At 42.9% G+C, this 19,258-nt stretch overlaps 1 protein-coding gene across 1 annotated transcript in view; it reads right to left on the bottom strand.

Annotated features, from left to right (window-relative positions):
• The window catches only part of CACNG5 (calcium voltage-gated channel auxiliary subunit gamma 5), a 52,425-nt gene that overhangs the window by 11,122 nt on the left and 22,045 nt on the right, over positions 1-19,258 (bottom strand). The window lies entirely within an intron of this gene.

Below are 19,258 nucleotides of genomic sequence, written 5' to 3'. Positions count from 1 at the left end.
GGAAATGGAATTGAAACTCCAAAGATGGTTAGCAGGGGTAAGGGGAGCAGTGGAGAACAAAGGGATATGGCTCCCATAGGCGAACAGAGCCTTGAACTTACTACACTCAACCATGCTACTAAACGTCCATGTAAGGTTGGGAAATTAACCTCTCTGCTATAGTTTGGATAAGGTGGTTTTTTTGTCCCCACCAAACCTCATGTTGAAATTTGATCCTCAATGTGGCAGTGTGGGGAGGTGGGCCTAGTGGAAGGTGTCTGGGGTCATGGGATCCCTCAGGAATGGCTTGGTGCTGTTAATCATGGTGGTGAGTTCTCACCCTGGAAGACTGGATTAGTTTGAGGGAATGAATTAGTTCCCTTGAGACAGAGTTGTTATAAGGCCTCAGGTTTCCTCCGTTTCCTTCTTGCCCTTCTCTGTTGTGTTGTGATGCCATATGAAAGCCCTCATCACAGGCCGGGGATATGGCCTTGAATGTTTCAGCCTGCAGAACCAAGAGCTAAATAAACCTCTTTTCTTTGTAAATTATCCAGTCTCAGGTATTCTCTTATAGCAACACAGAACAAATGAAGACACTCTCTGAAGCCTAATTTTCTCCTGGATAACATGGAGGAAGAGACTAATAATAAAAGCTAAAGTATATCAAATGTTTATCATTGTTAGGCATCCTGTTAAGTACTTTACTCCCTATTCTAATCCTGGCTATTTTATTACCATCCCCATTTTACAAGTGAGCAAACTGAGATTAGAGAGGTTAAGAAGCTTACATAAGAGCACTCAGCTGGCAAACGGTGTTACCTGCATTTGAACCTTACCTTGCCCTACTCCCAAACCCTTTTACAAGGCTTGCATTCTCAAACTCCGACCCCCATGAGTTTATCCAAAGTGGGTTATATGGAGCAATAATTCCATGGAATATTCTAGAAAAAGTGACTTTGGTTAAAAGGAAAAAAAACCACCTTGTGAGAAGCACTGCACCTAGCTCTTGAAGAACTGCATTGCACATTATGGTAAAGACTTTGAAAAGCCTGATTAGCTTTGCTTATTTCAGTATTTTCCAAACTTAATTGAGAGAAGAAAAAAAAAAAAAAAAGACATCATGTTCTGTGAAACCCGCTTTGGGAACCACACTACCTGCCAGAAAGAATAGGAAGACCTGCCTTGCTCACTCCACAAAATTGCTGGTGTGATTAAACGTGACAGCAGATACCACTATGCTTTGAAAAAAATCTAAAGCATGATCCTGGCATAAGGTATTGTTATTAAGCAACAGTGGACTAAGCCCCTGCGTCTTGCAAAGAGAATGGATCAGAGCTTCCGAAGCATGACTGCTGTTGCCTGGTTGAAGCTGAGCAGCCAATCTTAATGCTAAGCTTGGCAGAGAGATGAAAAAGATTCATGTCTTGGAGATTTGAAAAGATGAAAGTGGAGAGGAGATTGGATCTTAATCTACAAAAGCAAGAAATAAAGGAAGAGGCTGAAAATGACCTTGCCTGCCAGACTCTACAACAGCAGATCCTAAAGCCTGGAATAGACCTAGGAAAACCAAAAAGTTTCATCTATTTCCAGAGTATGTAATACATTTATGGAATGCTACCTGGGGTGAAAAATAGCAATCTTATTCATTACAAAATTATGCTTCTATTATGTAAGCCTATTTATTTATAAATAAATAATGTTATTGACTGAGTGTGGGTTAGTCCCCAGGCACTGTGCAAAGCCCTTCATGTACAGGGTTTCATCAGGACCTCACGATAACCTCATGAGTAGGTGGGATTAGCCCCACTTTGTGGATGGAGAAACTCAGGGTTAGAGATGTTGAGTAGCCTACAGGAAATCATAGGTGAGCGGTAGGCTGGTTTTAAACCCAGGTCTAACTCCAAAGTCTATGCTTGGACTACATTATCTCCCTGCTGAAGAAATATGGGTTCAAAGAGTGTTGGGAAGAAGGAAAATCATCCAGAGTAGGTCACTCAGGCAATCTAGAAATGCATGAGACACAGTATTCGGAAATGTTTCTTTAGAAGTGGCCAAGTGTCACATAAAGGCTTCTTGTTTGATACTATAGGGCATATTGTTGGGAGTCATGCAGCCATATCTTCTAGTAGCTTCTTGGAGGTGCACTATGACCCAGGATTTCTACTTCTGAAACCCACCTTGTGGGGTGGCAGGACTAATATTTCCCTCAAACCACACACAGGAAACCAAGGTCCAGAAGGGAGAAGTACCTGGGATTACCCAGCCAGTTACTTGGAAAGATAAAAGTGTGCACTAGAAGTATTTTAGATCCTGACCCAGTACTTTTTTTTCTGTATTGCACAGAAAATTATATAACACAGAAAATGAAAATTACCTGCGCTTTCCCACTCTGAGAACACCATCATTATTAATATCTTAGTTCATTGCCTTTTAGTCTTTTTCCTACATAGTTGTGCATATGTTAAATATTCTCCCACCCAGTGTCTTCAGTAGGGACAGGAGTGACCTTGAATGCACCCTAGTCTGGACTGCATTCCTAGGCCCTTGTTCGAGCTTCTGCTTTTACACGGTTCCTTCTCTATCCCACGAATCTCACGTTCATTTGATTTTTCTTATAGGAGAGGAGCCATTTTTTATAAGTTGCTACCACAAGATAAATGTTTACACTATAATAGTAAATGAATGAAGTTGAATGCAACATCACGCTTTTAACTTAACTGTAAACAAAAATCACAGACTGGAAAGAAATAACCCAAAATGTTGATGCTGGCTGCTTCCAGGTAATTAGGTTATGCATTTTTTTTTTAATACTTCTTTGTGCTCAACAAAGTTTCTCAAAGAACATGTATTGTTTCCAGAATCAGAGAAGAAAACTAAATCAAAGATTAGAGTGATCTATTCTCCAATCACTGCCCTTGTATACAAAAGTGCAGGGCTCCAGCTAAACTCCTGGGGTAGAGATGCTAACATGTAGTGTCGTCCTTTGAGGACTGGGTTCCAGAAGCAGGCAGCCTTCTTGAGCTTTTTATTTTTATTTTTATTTTTATTTTTATTTTTTTGAGACAGACGGAGTCTCACTCTGTAGCCCAGACTGGAGTGCAGTGGCGCGATCTTGGCCCACTGCAAGCTCCACCTCCCAGGTTCACACCATTCTCCTGCCTCAGCCTCCCAAGTAGCTGGGACTACAGGGGCCCGCCACTGTGCCCGGCTAATTTTTTTTGTATTTTTAGTAGAGACAGGAGCTTTTTAGGATGATTATCAAGGCACCATTACCTCTAAGTATTAGCTTGTTAATTATCAGGAATTAACAGTTGCTAATTATCATCCATGACTAGCAACTAGGGAGAAATGTCTTGTGGAGATTAATTCATTAATGGCACATTCCCCTGCTCAAGTCAATAATAAAAGGACTTGCAATGAAGTGCTTAGGTGCCCAGAGGTAGATAGAGGTTACAGGAGCAAGTGAGAGCCCAGTTATCAACTGCTGGGAAGGATGGATAGGGTTTAACTGGAGAGAAGGAGGAAGAAAGTGGAAAGAGAGTCAAATACAGACACCCTGATCTCAGTTTCCTACTGGTCCAGAGAAAACTCAGAGTGCTTTGATAAAGTGTTCATGGTGTAGGGGTTCTTGACAAGGCTTTGGAGTCAGTGACAAGAGCTGCTCCTGGGAGCTTGTCCAGTGACTCAGTGTCAGCGTGGCCAGTGTCCAGCAGGATGGGCTGGTGACCAGAGGAAAATCCCCAGTGCTTCTCTGGCCCTGCCTGCTTCCCACCATGCTGATCCCCATTATCTTCCTTGGTTGTGAAAAAATGACCACAAAATCTTTGACACTCCACTCCTCTCACTAAGAGGAGGGGGCCCTGTCTCCTGTACATGAGTCTAGGCAGCATTGTGACTGCTTTGACAAATAAAGAACACAGAAGTGATGCTATGTGACTTTTTTTTTTTTTTTTTTTTTGAGATGGAGTTTCATTCACCCTGTCATCCAGGCTGGAAGTGCAATGGCATGATCTCCACTCACTGCAAACTCCACCTCCCAGGTTCAAGAAATTCTCCTGCCTCAGCCTCTCGAGTAGCTGGGATTGCAGGTGCCCACCACCACGCCCAGCTAATTTTTATATTTTTAAGTAGAGATGGGGTTTCACCATGTCAGCCAGGCTGGTCTCGAACTCCTGACCTCAAGTGATTTCACCCGCCTCGGCCTCTCAAAGTGCTGGGATTACAGGTGTGAGCCACCATACCTCACATTATGTGACTTCCGAGGCTGGGTCTTAAGAGGAGGTGTAGCTTCTACCAGGTTCTCTCTGGAGTTCCCTCAGGGGAAGCCAGCCTCATGTAAGAAACCTGACACTCTGGGACCACCATGCTTTAGAACAGGGTTTCTCCACCTTAGCCCTATGGACATTTGTGGCTGAATATTTCTTTGTTGTTGGGGGCTGTCTTGTGCATTGCAGGATGGCATCCTTAGCCTCTATCCACCAGATGTTAGTAGCACTCTAGTTGTGATAGACAAAAGTGTCCCTTTGATGGGAAAACCATCTCTGGTTGAGAACCACTTGTTTAGAGAGTATGTGCAGGTGCTCTGCTTGACAGCCCAACTAAGCTTCCAACCAACGGCCAGCACTAGCTGCCAGCCATGGGATTGGGCCATCTTGGATGGACGTCCAGCCCAGTTGAGCCTTCGGATAACTGCAGCCCCAGCCAACATCTGACTGCATCTGCATGAGAAACTCCATGTAAAAACTGCCTAGTTGAGCACTTTCCAAATTCCACACCTACAAAATCATGAGCACAATAAAACAGTTGCTGTTTTATACCATTATGTTTCAAGATAATTTGATACACAATGGAAGTTACCCAAATAACTTCTTTACTCACTAACTTAGCTCCTTCTTACTACCTTGATGTCATATAAATTCCAGGCATGGCCTTGTCCAGAACGTGACAGTGACGGAGGGCCTGGGGGTCATAGTTTAGTCCCCAGAGTTTACAGCTATATGGGGGAGTGAATGGCACATGGAAGTAGGCAAATCTGGGATGTAATGCTGGCTCTCCCATGTACCATCCTGGGCCAGTCACATGACCACGCTGAACCTCAGTTTCTTCATCTGTAAAACAGGGATAACTTCATAAGAGTTGTTGTGAAGACTTATGAAAGACTTGTCAAGTAAGTCTGGGTTACCTCATGCCATCTCAGTACAATGCTGCAATAAAAAAGTAGCACAACCTGGCCAGGCAAGGTGGCTCACACCTGTAATCCCAGCACTTTGAGAGGCCGAGTCAGGGAAACCACTTGAGGTCAGGAGTTTGAGACCAGCCTGGCCAACTTGGTGAAACCCCGTTTCTACGAAAAATACAAAAATTAGCCAGGCGTGATGGCACACACCTGTAATCCCAGCTACTTGGGAGGCTGAGGCAGGAGAATCACTTGAACCTGGGAGGTGGAGGTTGCAGTGAGCTGATATCGCGCCATCGCACTCCAACCTGGACGACAGAGTGAGACTCCATCTCAAAAAGATTTTAAAAAAAGAAGAAGAAAGAAAGAAGCACAACCTGATACCCAAAAAGTGATAACAAGGCAGATTTAGTAAGGTAAATTTGCCCCTGAAAAGGGCAAAATGGCTCAGACTTTCTCATCTTTGTCCAGCTCTCCAAATTCCATGGCAGTTGCTCCCTGCAGAATTTTATTTTCCATCTCTGGCAAATTTCAGCCCTCCTGTCTCCTCTCTTACCTCCATATCAACGAATTGGAGAGATTTTAGTTTTTTCTGATGTGAGGAGATAAAAATGCTCTGTTTAATGATGTAAAAATTGTCTTCATGGTGGGCAGAGTGGCATCTCAGTAGACAAAGGATAAATATAATGTTAGCAAACATGGGTCAAGTGTGTACTAAGGACGTGTCAAGCATAGCAGGGACTCAGCATCAGAAGCGGATGTGTCACCTGGAGACTGGAGACCTCTAGGTGTCATTACAGTCCTGCTCTTTCAACCTGGGATCCTCTTAGTTAGAGACACTGGCCCCTAACAAGTGGTCATGAAGCTGCCAGCTAATGGGGGAGGGAGGTCCTGATGAATGACCCCTTTTCCCTGCTGGCCCCGCCAAACTCTCTCTGCCACATTGTTGAGGCCCTTTGGAGAGTGAGCATTGCCAGGCAGGGATTCCTGTCCTTTGACAAAAACAAAACCTCAGGATTATGCTTTTGGAATGTGAGGCTCTCTCTGCCCTGAGACTAAGAGCAAAGCCACAGCTAGCCTGTCTGCCAGGAGTCCAGGCTACAGAGCTGAGGATACCAAGCTCTGGCATACCCCTGCCACACTGCATTCCAAAACTTCCTGGAGTGGAGATCAGTGTCTAATACAACTCCTCTCATCCTTGGTTTGGCACGAGGTAACTGATGGTCCAGTTTCCATAGGGACCAAGGGGCATGATGGGCACCCACCAAGGGTCACTGCTCTTAACAAAAGAAGAAGTCCAACTGGAGAAAGAGCTGACAATGCCTTTACTGAAAGTCCAACAAGATGTCTCATAAATATCACAATATTTCCCCAAAGACATGGACATAAACACCAAGTAGGAGGGTCATCTAACCAGGTAGCACTAACTGAGTAGTGATAATAGTAATTCTATCATTGTTTTCTTTGCAGAAATTTTCTATGCATTTAAAATAGAAGGTCAATTCTAAGAAAAAGAACAAAGCTGAAGGCATCATGCTACATGACTACAAACTGTACTACAAGGCTACAGTAATCAAAACAGCATGGCACTGGTACCCAGACACAGAGATCGATGTAACAGAACAGATATCTCAGAAATAAGATCACACATCTACAACCATCTGATCTTCAACAAACCTGGCAAAAATAAGCAATGGGGAAAGGATTCCTTATTTAATAAATGGTGCTTGGAAAACTGGCTAGCCATATGCAGAAAACTGAAACTGGACCCCTTCCTTACACCTTATACAAAAATTAACTCAAGATAGATTAAAGACTTAAATGTAAAATCCCAAACCATAAAAACCCTAGAAGAAAATATAGCCAATACCATTCAGGACACAGGCATCAGCAAAGATTTTATGATGAAATCACCAAAAGCAATTGCAACAAAAGCAAAAATTGACAAACGGGATCTAATCAAACTAAAGAGGTTCTGTACAGCAAAAGAAACTATCATCAAAGTGAACAGACAGCTAACAGAATGGGAGAAAGTTTTTGCAATCTACTCATCTGACAAAGGTCTAATATCCAGAATTTACAAGGAACTTAAACAAATTTACAAGAAAAAAAAGCCAACCCCATAAAAAGGTAGACAAACGACATGAACAGACACTTCTCAAAAGCAGACATTTCTGTGGCCAACAAACATATGAAAAAAAGCTCAACATCACTGATCACTAGAGAAATACAAATCAAAACCACAATGAGATACCATCTTGTCAGTCAGAATGGCGATTATTAAAAAGTCAAGAAACAATAGATGCTGGCAAGGCTGTGTAGAAATAGGAATGCTTTTTACACTATTGGTGGGAATGTAGATTAGTTCAACCATTGTGGAAGACAGTATGGATATTCCTCAAGGATCTAGAACCAGAAATACCATTTGACTCAGCAATGCCATTACTGGGTATATACCCAAAGGAATATAAATCATTCCATTATAAATATACATGCACACGTATGTTTATTGCAGCACTATTCACAAGAGCAAAGACATGGAATCAACCAAATGGCCATCAATGATAGACTGGATAAAGAAAATGTGGTACATATACACCATGGAATACTATGCAGCCATAAAAAGGAATGAGATATGTCCTTTGCAGGGACATGGATGAAGTTGGAAGCCATCATCCTCAGCAAACTAACACAGAAACAGAAAACCAAATATTGCATGTCCTTACTCATAAGTGGGAACTGAACAATGAGAACACATGGATACAGGGAGGGGAAAAACACACACCAGGGGCTGTCAGTGCCAGTAGAGGGTAGAGGGAGGGAGAACATCAGGACAAATAGCTAATGCATGCAGGGCTTAATACCTAGGTTATGGGTTGATAGATGTGGCAAACCACCATGACACACGTTTACCTAGGTAACAAACCTACAAACCTTGCATTTGTATACTGGAACTTAAAATAAAATGTAAAAATAAAATAAAATGGAAGGTAAAGTGTGGTGGAGTGCTATAATCCCAGTGCTTTGGGAGACTGAAGTGAGAAGATCACTTGCACCCAGGAGTTCAAGGTTATGCTATGATCGCACCACTGCACTCCAGCCTGGGTGACAGAGCAAGACCCTGTCAAAAAAATAATTTTAAAAAGGGACTATACTGCACATATCATCCATAGTGGGGCCTAGTTTTATTTTACTTAATAGCATCAATATTTTCTGCACTGTTTTTAGTAGCTGCAGAATATATATAGTTGCTGATTTGCATATACCAAAACTGATGTAGCCATTTCTCTACTCTAGAACATCTAGGTTGTTTCCAAAATTTCCTCTATTGTAATCAACAATAAACCATACGTACAGCTAAATATCTGTGGGCATCTGCAAGAATTTTCTCAGGATAAATTCTGCAAGTGAAATGAAGTGGAATTTCTAGCTTAAACAACAGAAATTTTTTTTAGCATTCTTAGAAATTTTGTCAGACTTGGCCGGGCACGGTGGCTCACACCTGTCATTCCAGCACTTTGTGAGGCCGAAGCAGGTGGATCACGAGGTCAGGAGATCGAGACTATCCTGGCTAACACAGTGAAACTCAGTCTCTACCAAAAATATAAAATAATAATAATAATAATAATAATTAGCCGGGCGTGGTGGCGGGCGCCTGTAGTCCCAGCTACTCAGGAGGCTGAGGAAGGAGAATGGCATGAACCCAGGAGGCGGAGCTTGCAGTGAGCTGAGATCGCGCCACTGTACTCCAGCCTGGGAGACACAGTGAGACTCCATCTCAATCAATTAATCAATCAATCAATAAGTCAGACTTTATTTGAAAGATTTTAAAGGTATTTTTACCCCTGATGCCTGGGGTACAACAAATGTCCTACTATATAGACACAGAGCATTTGAAACAGCCCCGCAACAGAAGAGTCCTTATTTCTACTGAGAATTTGGAACCTGGGCTCTGCTCAGCTCTGACTGTTTGCTGTATCTACATGATTTGCTAGATTGAGACTTCTATACTATTGATGATACTCCAGAAAATTCCAGGACCTCCTGCATAAAGCAAAATGTCTTACATCAGTGATTTGAAACTTCTTGGGGTACATCATCACCACCTGTGCAACACTGTAAACATATGGATGCCCAAATCAAAACCAGCTGAAAAAAAAGATAAGAAAAAATACAAGTGTTGAGATAAATGGCTGTACACAAAAATAACATTAAAAAATAAATAGCTCTGCACTAATAGTAGCCAGTCGGAAAATGTAATGCATTAGAAAATAATAGCTATCTAGTAACAAAATGATAAACTATTGGAAATAATAAGTTATATACCAGTGCTACATAAAGAAAACCTTAAAACTACTGTTGAATGACCAAGACACAGTGGCTCATGCCTGTAATCTCAACACTTGGGAGGCTGAGGCAGGAGAATGGCTTGAGCTCAGGAATTCAAGACTAGCCTGGGCAACATAGTGAGACCTCACCTTAAAAATATATATGGATGAACATAAAACAAGACTGATAAATAAAATACCACATTTTAAAATAGGAATACAATGTTATAAAAATATCAACTCATCTTTAAATTAACCTATGAATTCAATGCAATAAGTTTGGTTTAGAAGATGATGCATGGTTCTGGGGTTAGTCTAAAAGATGCATTTTAGAATAACCAGGGCATTTCTTTTAAAGATGAACATAAGTGAGTGGGAACTACCAGCTATTCATGCTTATTATGCAGCTACAAACATTTAAGCAGTTTGATGCTGATGAAAAAATAAATCAATCAATGGAAATAAAAACAGAGTTCAGACTTCCATTTCTGGCTATAATGAACTAGCTTATATAGCATTGGACCAACCTTCTTGCTGAAAATAATTGAAACAGTTGGATTAAATCTATTGGAAGACATTGGAGAGCAATCAAGGAAACCAATATTTTAGAGGTCAATAATTGAAGATGAAGGAAATGCATCGAGATAAGCCTTACATTTTGTACAATTCTGCACTTGAAGTATGTGCCAGTTCACACAGAATATGAGTCTGAGAGGCAGAACAAAAGGTTGTCCAGATGTTACAGCAATCTTATGATGCTACAGACTCAACATTGGAGTTTAGAGCTTGCCAAGGAAGACAGGTCTGGTAAATAGCTCAGTCTTTCAAATGGGGGTCTGGGAAGGCTCCTACTCTAGGTGAGCAAGTAATAGATCCGCCTTTACAAAGACTGAAACCCATCTTCACATCAGCTCAATTTGTGACTGGATATAGGCAACCTTCTCCTATCTAACAGATTGCCAAAAGCAAAAGTGAATCCTACTTTGGGGAAGATGACAATGCCAAAAACTTCTACTGTGTTCCACACAGATGTCTAGCATTCAATCAAAAGTTACTGGACATATCAAGAGGCATGAAACATCAGACACAGGAATGATGAATGCCAGAACAAAACATGAAAACACCTTTAATATGCTTAAAGAAAGTAATCGTCCACTTAGAATTTCCTGTCCAGTAAAAATATTCCTCAACATTGAAGGCAACATAGAAATATTTTCAGCAAACAAAAATGGAAGAAAGTTGTCATCAGCTGACTTGAATTAAAAAAATTACTAAACAGATTCTTCAGGCAGAATGATTGGCACTGAAGCATAGAAATGCAGAAGAGAAGAGGAGCAATAAAAAGAGTGATTATGTGTATAAATCTCAATAAACAGTGAGTGTATGCTGGGGGTGGTGGCTCATGCCTGTAATCCCAGCACTTTGGAGCACAAGGCAGGCAGATCACCTGAGGTCAGGAGCTCAAGACCAACCTTGTCAACATGGTGAAACCTTGTCGCTACTAAAAATACAAAAATCAGCTGGGCGTGGTGGTGCATGCTTGTATTCCCAGCTACTTGGGAGGCTGAGGCAGGAAAACTGTTTGAACCCAGGAGGCAGAGGTTGCAGTGAGCCGAGATGGCGCCACTGCACTCCAGCCTGAGCGACAGAGTGAGACTCCATCTCAAAACAACAACAACAACAAGAACAGTGAGTATAAAAAGGAAAAAAGGAATAATAATACTGTCTTGTGGGTTTAAACTATATGTAGAATTAATCTGAAGTTAATGTGCCTTTTGTTCTCTGACTAAGACGTTCTCTTTGTCTGTTGAACTGAATAATGATAGACACGAAACTTTTAAAACTTGTTGGGTAAAGCAAACTTAGCTTAGGAGGAAAATTATAACCTTAAGGGCATATATTAGAAAACAAAGAAGGGCTAGAAGTAAACCATCTAACTACCTAGCCCAAGAAAGTGGAAAAAGAATGTAAATAAACCCCATAAGAGGAGAAAGGGAATAATAAGACAGCGGAAATTAACGAATAAAAAAATACAATATCCACCAGTAGAATTGGTAAACCCCTTCTGAGACACACACATACACATACAGAGAGAGAGAGAGAGAGAATATGCTGGCAGACAACGTTGTAAGACACAGCACTCTCATATATTCTTGGTAGGAGTGAGTGTACAGATCTATTTGGTGGAATCCTCCAAAATTAAACATGTAATTATTCCATGACCTAGTAATTCGATAGCTAGGAATGTACTCTATGGCTATATTGGGAAAACTATGCTAAGATGCATGTGGAAGCATATCTCTGCTGCTTCAATGACCAATGCTGGGGAGGGGGGCAGGGGATGCTGGTTAAATAAATTAGGATTCAACCATATAATAGAATATTCTGTAACTATTACATATGAGGAAGTTCCATATGCTCAATGTGGAAAGTGTGATATTCTTGGGTAAAAAAAGTAATCATATATACTACATAAGCATTTTATACATTATATATGTGTGTGTGTGCGCACTTTTGCATACACACGTGTGCATGTGTGTGCACACACACAGATATATAGAGAGAGCTCTCTAAGGCAGTTTGTACGTGACAGTTTGGATTCATAGCTGGGTATGTGTAGCCCCCAAGCGCAGACTCTATTCACGTCTCCCCAACACCTACACCTATGAAGAGATGGAGACCAGCTTTCTTTTCCATTTAATCCATACATTTAAAAAAATTCTGCCTTTTTCCAACAACATAGAGATGAGTTCTTGAGCAAGTATTTCTGCTTCTCGGAGCTTTCTGCTCCTCTGACTAATGACTCAAATCACTCCCAGACCCACCATCAGCCATGCCCTGCAGGTACAACCCAACTCTCTGCCATGCCAAGTCACACAACTCAGCCAGAGGGCACACCAGGGACCCCAGCAGCAGGAGAGACACACCAGCCCAAAGACCAGCCCTAAGGTGAAGGGAGCCACCACCTAACTCCCACCACACCAGACATTGATTTTTAGTTTTCAGCATTTGCGGAAAGAAAAACACCCTTTAGAAAAGGCAGGATTGCATACTTTCTTCTTCCTTTAGATTCTGCTTAAACATAGTGGCAATGGGGGTTGCAAACCTCATAATTCTGTGACATGAAGTCTAACTGTTGGCAGTTAGGAGCCTGCTCGGGCCACTGCCTCTGGCAGCTCCAGCTGAACACCCAGTGCTCACAGACCCTGCGGCTAACGGGTGCAATAAGAGCCAGCAAGAAATGGAAAACAATTTGGTACCCTGTGTGTTAGTATGTGTAGACAGAAACAATGTTCAGACTTGATCTAATTCTAGTGACACTGGTCATCTACCAGGCCCAGGCTTCAGAAGCCTGCAAGGAAGCCACGCCAGGGCTTTTTCACCCTTCCTCAGCCTCCCTCACCCATGTACATCTGCACCCCTATTCCAGCAGGATGACATTTATTGGACCAGGACCACATGCCAGACACTGTTCTAGCAATTTACACACATTAATTCACACAATCTCTCAACAACACTTTGCAGTAGGCACTATGATTAAACCAGGGATAACAATGGCATCTTCTTTAAAGGGTTACGAGGTAACACATGTAACAAGCTTAAAATAGAGACTCTAGCCTGGCACATGGTAAGTACACACAGGTATTCTTTTAAAAAATATTTATTACATTAACCTTTTAATTAATTATTCTGGTTCTCTTCATTTCTTCCCGTGTATATGAGTTACCACTTGATGTCATTTCCTTACTTCAGTACAGCCTGGCTCCCCCTTCCCCGCCTCTTTTGTGCTGTTATTGTCAAATATTACAATTCCATATGTGATAAGCCCAACAATTCAATTTTGTACATATTTTTATACAATGGCTTTTTATATCTGTCGAGAAGAAATATGCAGTTATACTTCTTTTGTGTGCATGTGTGCGTGTGCACAAAATAATACGTAAAATGCTTATGTAGCATATATGATTACTTTTTTACCCAATTATCTACATCAGGGTTGTCTGATCTTCTGAGCTTCCCTGTGCCACATTGGAAGAATTGTCTTGGGCCACACATAAAATACACTAACATCAACAATAGCTGATGAGGTAAAAAAAAAAAAACAAAAAATCAAAAAAGTCTTACAATGTTTTAAGAAAGTTTACGAATTTGTGTTGGGCTGCATTCAAAGCTGTCCTGGGCCACGTGCCACCAGTGGGCCGTGGATTGGACAAGCTTGATCTATGTAATTATCTTTACTGGTCCTCTTTTTTTTTTTTTTGAGACGGAGTCTCGCTCTGTCGCCCAAGCAGTGGCGCGATCTCGGCTCACTGCAAGCTCCGTCCCCCAGGTTCAGGCCATTCTCCTGCCTCAGCCTCCCGAGTAGCTGGGACTACAGGCGCCCACCACCACGCCCGGCTAATTTTTTGTATTTTTTAGTAGAGACGGGGTTTCACCGTGTTAGCCAGGATGGTCTTGATCTCCTGACCTCGTGAACCACCCGCCTCGGCCTCCCAAAGTGCTGGGATTACAGGCGTGAGCCACTGTACCCCGCCCCTCTTTGTTTTTTATGGGAATTCAAATTAATGTCTGATGTTACCCGCTTTCAGTCTGAAGAACTTCTTTTAACATTTTTTTTTTTTTTTTTTTTTTTTGTCAAGTGGCTTTTCCAGCAACACATTCTCTCAGTTTTTGTTTATCTGGGGTATTTTCATTCCATCTACATTTTTGGAGGATCGTTTTATTGCTATAAGATTCTTGGCTGACGCTATTTTTTTTTCTTCCAGCACTTTAAATAGACGGACCCACTGCCTTCTTGACTCCAGTGTGTTTGATGAGAAGTCAGCTCTTACTCTTATGGGGGAGTTCCCTTGTGTGCAATGAATCACATTTCTCTCCGTGCTTTCAGAATTTTGTCTTTGTCTTTTGACATTTTGACTAGGATGTGTCTGGGTGTGGCATAGTTCATCTTCATCAAGCTTATTGTCCCCACTTTACAGATAAGGGGGTTGGGACACAGAATGGTAAAGCTATTTGCCCAAGGTCACCCAGCTAGAAAGTGGGGGAGCTGGGATTTGAACCCAGCAATCTAGCCCAATTATCTGCTATACTAAACTGTCTCTCATTCACCTCTCAGCCTGGTTCTCGTGAGGCTGCATAGGTAAGCTTGGACAGAATGCTTAGCTCACCACCTTGAAAACTCTCACTTCTGAAAAACAGATTCCTGAATGGCAAATGGAAGCTCTGACCTGATTTTTCTCAACATTATCAGCTTCTTGCCTAAGATAAGTGAGCTAAAGATTCAAGTCCTTTTCTCCTGGGCCTTTGCATCATGCGGGTGGATGGACGAACCCAGTATTTTCCTTATAAAATAGTGATTATGGAGGAGGTGGACAAGAAAGAAGAGGGGAGGAGGGAGAGGGTGGAGAGGAAGAGAAGAGGGGAAGGGGGAAGAGAAGGAGGAGGGAGAGGGGAGAAAGCAACCAAGTGTTTCTTGCTGGACAGTGAGTTATTCTTGATCATGCCCAGCCCCCTTCATGATTAGAGCCAGTATTTCTGTTTTAAGAGAAAATTTATTTTTCTGTTGATTCTTCCTTTTGAGGTGAAGGGAGGAAGGAGGGATTGGAGAAGCCTGGGGAGGGAAAGCAATCTGGCTTTAGAAAAGCTCCCTAGAATGCACTTGGAGCCAGCCTCAGTGCCATGCAGAAGACACGCCCCTCAAGAGAAACACGGTGCTGCCCAAGGAGGATTCTCGCAAGACAACCAAATATGGCCCTGCCAGGTTACAAAGCTCTGTGCTGCGCTTCTATAAATACCTCCTCCCAGCATCGTTTTCCTGCCTCCAGCACATTTTACTGTAAACCAGGATTCTAATGATATGTAGGACACATATCCAAACCTCTCCTTCCCTCCACCACACTCTATCCCTCCCCTTCTCCCCCAAAGCCAACTCAAAGAGAGGAACTAGACAGGTTGTCGGGGGTCCAGATGCAACACCCATAAGCCCTGAGTTCTAGCCCCCAAAACATGAGTACAGGAAGAGAAATGATGTACCAGCCACTTCAGGCTGAGGCTCTTGAAGTAGATGCAGAAGGAGAGAAAAAAGCTTTACAATAGATGATGTCTTTCTCAGAGGTGTCAGTTCTCAGCGTGGTGTTTTCTCCTCCCCATCTCTGCCCCCGTGACTTCAGATGAAATGGTGTCTGAACACACCTGAGCGCCCCGCTGCCTGGGTTGGAGCGTGTCCCTGCGAGTGAGGAAGCCCAAGGTCATATAGGAGCCACAGCAAAGGCCATCGCTTCTCATGGCCCAGGAAGGTGGCTCTCGGAGGGTGCAGCTGCGTCATCACAAGGGTGTGCCTTGGCAGATGACTGGTGACTCTTGAGAGATGAATTCAAGGTATTTGCACCTTAACCACCTCTCTTTAAAGAACACTGTGAGTATCTTGAATTTATCTCTCAAGAGTCACATTAAAGAGCAGGTACTATCTCCTGGCTAGATGGCAGAATAAGAGGCCTGGGGAGGGACCCCACTGCCGGAATGGAGGGGGAGATTTCACTCTTCACGGGGCCCTGGGAGACAGTAGGTGAGAAGATGTGGGGAGGGAGGGGGCTGCAGCTTGACCTGTTCCTCAGCCAGCAACGTGCTGCTGGGCATCGGAGAGCACTGGTCTGGAAAAAGAAGCGCAAGGCAGGACAAGCATTAACCTCAGCCTGGCTCATGCCACACCTCCTGCTTGTCGCTCAGCTGGAGATCCCATCAGGCAGATGCAGAGGTGCTGGGGAGGGCGTAAGGGGTGGGAAAGCCTGGGACTCTTAGTCATGCCAGTTGAGGAGCTGGGGCCATCAGAGAACTCAGCCACTCAGAGCCTCATCAATAATACAGGAATGGCCGTCCCTCTGCAGAGCTGCTATGAGGATGTAGGCCTTGGGCTGTCATCAAATGGCCATCTTTACTCCCGGATCCAGAAAGGAGGCAGGTTGACCACCAGGCTGCCTGAGCCCAGGGTGGAAAATACTGGGCCTCAGAAGATGGCGCTCATGGGTTGGGAGCAATGGGTGGGGAGGCTTGTGTGCACCTCAGTCTAAAACCAGCCTTGTTCACTGCCTCTAGGTGAAGGAGGCAGAGATTTGGGGTGGGCTGGGGAGGTGCAAGGCCAGAAAGCCCAGAACCTCCCAGAAGCTGCTAGACAGGAAAGTGTCTGCTTTCCAAGAAGTCAGGTAAGGAACTGAGAGGAGAAAAGGCATGGCGTGCCCATGACCTCTCCCAAGAGCCCATGCCCACACAGGATTGGATAGAACCCAACCACAGACCCATATATCAGTTGTCCTTAATCCCCGCTGCCCATGAGTGTCACCTGGGGGGATTTAAAATAATCCCAATGCTGAGTTGCTTCGAGACCAACTATATGTGACCTTCTGGGGGTGGGGGGACATAGGCTGGGACTGGATATTAGTGTTTTTTAAAACTCTCAGTTGATTCTAATGTGCGGCCAAGGCCAAGAGCCACTAGCCAACGTGAGGGCCCCCACAGGCCTAAAGATATGCACACCACGCGCTCATGATCTGATTTTGGTTTACTCTGGACTAGAGCTGAGCTGCCCAATATGGCGGCCATTAGCCAGTCACAGGTGGTTCTTGGGCACTGGAAACATGGTAAGTTCAAAGGCAGACATGTGGTAAGTCTGAACATATACCCCAGATTTCTAAGATGTAGTATGAATAAAGAATGTAAACTATCTCAGTGATTTAAAAAATACTGATTACATGTTGAAATGGCATATTGAGCTAGATAAAATATATGATTAAAATTAATTTAACCTGTGTCTTTATAAATTTTTAGAGTGGCTATAAAAAACTTTCAGTTACATCATGTGGCTTGCATTACATTCCTATTGGACAGTGCTGGTGTATGGACCAGCCAGTTTAAAGACATGTTCTCAGGCCAGGCAAGGTGGCTGATGCCTATAATTCCAGCACTTTGGGAGGCCAAGGTGGGAGGATCGCTTGAGATCAGGAGTTCAAGACTAGCCTTGGTAATATAATGAAACCTCATCTCTACAAAATATTTAAAAATTAGCCCATGTATTTGTAGTCCCAGCTACTTGAGAGGCTAGGTAGGAGGATCCCTTGAGCCCAAAGGGAGGAGGAGGCTGTAGCGTCCCTGCACTCCAGCCAGGGTGACAGAGTGAGACCTTATCTCAAAAAAAAAAAAAAAAAAAAAAAAAAGAGAGAGAGAAAAAAAACTCAAAAATTGAAATAAAACAAAAATGTGTTTTCTGTATTTCTTCTATGGATAAGTTTATTTGTTTTTGATGATAATTTTCTTTAAAACTTCACTTCATGATTCCACTTATATAACATTCTTGCAATGACAAAAATAAATAAATGGAGAACAGATTAGTGACTGTTAGGGTCAGGGACAGAGAGGGGAGAGGGGAAGAGGCCAGTGTGGCTATAAAAGGACAACATGACGCCGGGTGCGGTGGCTCACACCTGTAATCCCAGCACTTTGAGAGGCTGAGGCAGGTGCATCACCTGAGGTCAGGAGTTTGAGACCAGCCTGGCCAATATGGTGAAACCCCATCTCTACTAAAAATACAAAAAGGTAACCAGGCATGGTGGCAGGTGCCTGTAATCCCAGCTGCTTGGGAGGCTGAGACAGGAGAATTGCTTGAACCTGGGAGACGGAGGTTGCAGTGAGCTGAGATAGCGCTATTGTACTCCAGCCTGGGTGACAGAGTGAGACTCCATCTCAAAAAAAAAAAAAAGAGGTGGGGTGCAACACAAAGGATCCTCATTATGGTGGAAATTTTCTATATCCTTGACTGTATCAATGTCAGCATCCTGGTTACCAGGATATCCTATACAGTACCCTCTTGTACTATAATTTTGCAAGATGTTGCCATTGGGTGAAACTAGGTAAAAAACTACATTGAGTCTCTCAGTATATTTCCTACTACTGCAGGTGAATCTACAATATCTCAAAATCAAAAGTTTAATTATTTAAAAAATTTCACCTCTGAAACAATAACTTCCATTCTCTGCTGGCAGGAGCATAAAAGTAGTTAACTCTTTCGGAAAGCAATTTGGTCGAGCATTAAGCATTTTCATTCCTCTTGGTTCCAGTGATTCTACCTCTGGGAATTGCTACTAAAAAATATAAACACAAGTACAAAATACACAAAAATGTTGATTCACTGTTGTTGATAATATAGCACAATGCTCAAAGCCACCAGCATGCCTCTCTGCAAAGAAGAGTTACAGGAACTATGGTTTATCCACTCAAGGGACTATTATGTAGTCATTGATGGAAAATATGGTAAGGTGATGTTAAACGACAACAGCAACAAAATGTTGGGATACAAAGCATCAATGGTTTGTTTGCTAATTCCTAAAAAAGAATCTTTTAAAATGTGGGATGATGAGTATACAAATATTAATAATAGTTGCTTTGATAATAGGCTTATGGATGAATGTGTTTATTCTTTCTACTTTAGTTTCTTTTCCTCGATTTTGTTTAATACTTATGCATGGCTGGGTGTGGTGGCTCACGCCTGTAATCCCAGCACTTTGGGAGGCCGAGGCGGGCAGATCACCTGAGGCCAGGAGTTCAAGACCAGCCTGACCAACATGGTGAAACCCTGTCTCTACTAAAAGTACAAAAATTAACCAGGTGTGGTGGCGCATGCCTGTAGTCACAGCTACTCGGGAGCCTGAGGCAGGAGAATCATGAGCTCTGGAGGCAGAAGTTGCAGTGAACTGAGATCACACCACTGCACTCCAGCCTGGGTAAC

The sequence above is a fragment of the Rhinopithecus roxellana genome, chromosome 19, assembly GCF_007565055.1.
Source record: "Rhinopithecus roxellana isolate Shanxi Qingling chromosome 19, ASM756505v1, whole genome shotgun sequence".
In the NCBI taxonomy this organism is placed as follows: domain Eukaryota; kingdom Metazoa; phylum Chordata; class Mammalia; order Primates; family Cercopithecidae; genus Rhinopithecus; species Rhinopithecus roxellana.
This window is presented reverse-complemented; position numbering and strand designations above follow the sequence as displayed.